At 43.4% G+C, this 800-nt stretch overlaps 1 pseudogene; it reads right to left on the reverse strand.

The window, feature by feature from the left end:
- Positions 1–215: 215 nt before the first annotated feature.
- LOC148027979 (pentatricopeptide repeat-containing protein At2g34400 pseudogene) lies at positions 216–800 on the reverse strand (annotated as a pseudogene).

Below are 800 nucleotides of genomic sequence, written 5' to 3' on the forward strand. Positions count from 1 at the left end.
CATACAAGAGAAAAAGTAAAGCTGTTGCACAGGCATGTGTTTATGCATCTCAAAACTCCTGTTGTTACCTTCCAGATCTTTTGTGCCCTCTGTCAAGACCTTTTCAAACTGTCTCACCTATATACAGTAGTGGTCCAAATACCTGTTTTCCGATCCCTACATCACCCCACTTTTGACATGCACCCAACACAGTGCTCCACACCACGTCATCAAGTTTAGAAGGCCATATTTTCTGCTGATACAACAGCCTCGTCTAGCTGGCCAGCACGGCCAAGCAGATCAACTAAGCAATTCTGATGCTTAATACTTGGACCAGTGCCATACCGGCTACTCATCAGCTCAAAATATTTCTGACCTTGGTCCACAAGACCCATATGACTGCACACAGTAAGCATATTAAGAGATGTAACTCCATCCGGTTGAATATTGTCTTCCCTCATTCTCTCTAACATAAGGAAGACAGCTTCACTCTCACCTAGGTGAGCATAACGAGTAATCAGTGCAATCCACATTACCAAGTCCTGTTTAGACATCCCATCAAACACACTCTGAGCATCAACCATGCTTCCACATTTACCATACATGTCAATAAGACCTGCAGCCAGATCAACTTCAATGTTGCTGGGTGCAACCTTGAGAACTTGAGCATGTATCTTCTGCCCAAATTCCAAAGCTGCTGCATTACCGCAAGCTTTCAACATTGAGACAAGAATTGTGCTATCAGGTAAGTGGCCCTGTTCTTGCATTTTGGAAACAAGTTTGCACACTTTATCACACTCTCCTTGCTTATTATAACCCAT

This window comes from Lygodium microphyllum, chromosome 12 (assembly GCF_053477565.2).
Source record: "Lygodium microphyllum isolate KBCC chromosome 12, Lygodium_microphyllum_v1.1.10, whole genome shotgun sequence".
Lineage (NCBI taxonomy): Eukaryota > Viridiplantae > Streptophyta > Polypodiopsida > Schizaeales > Lygodiaceae > Lygodium > Lygodium microphyllum.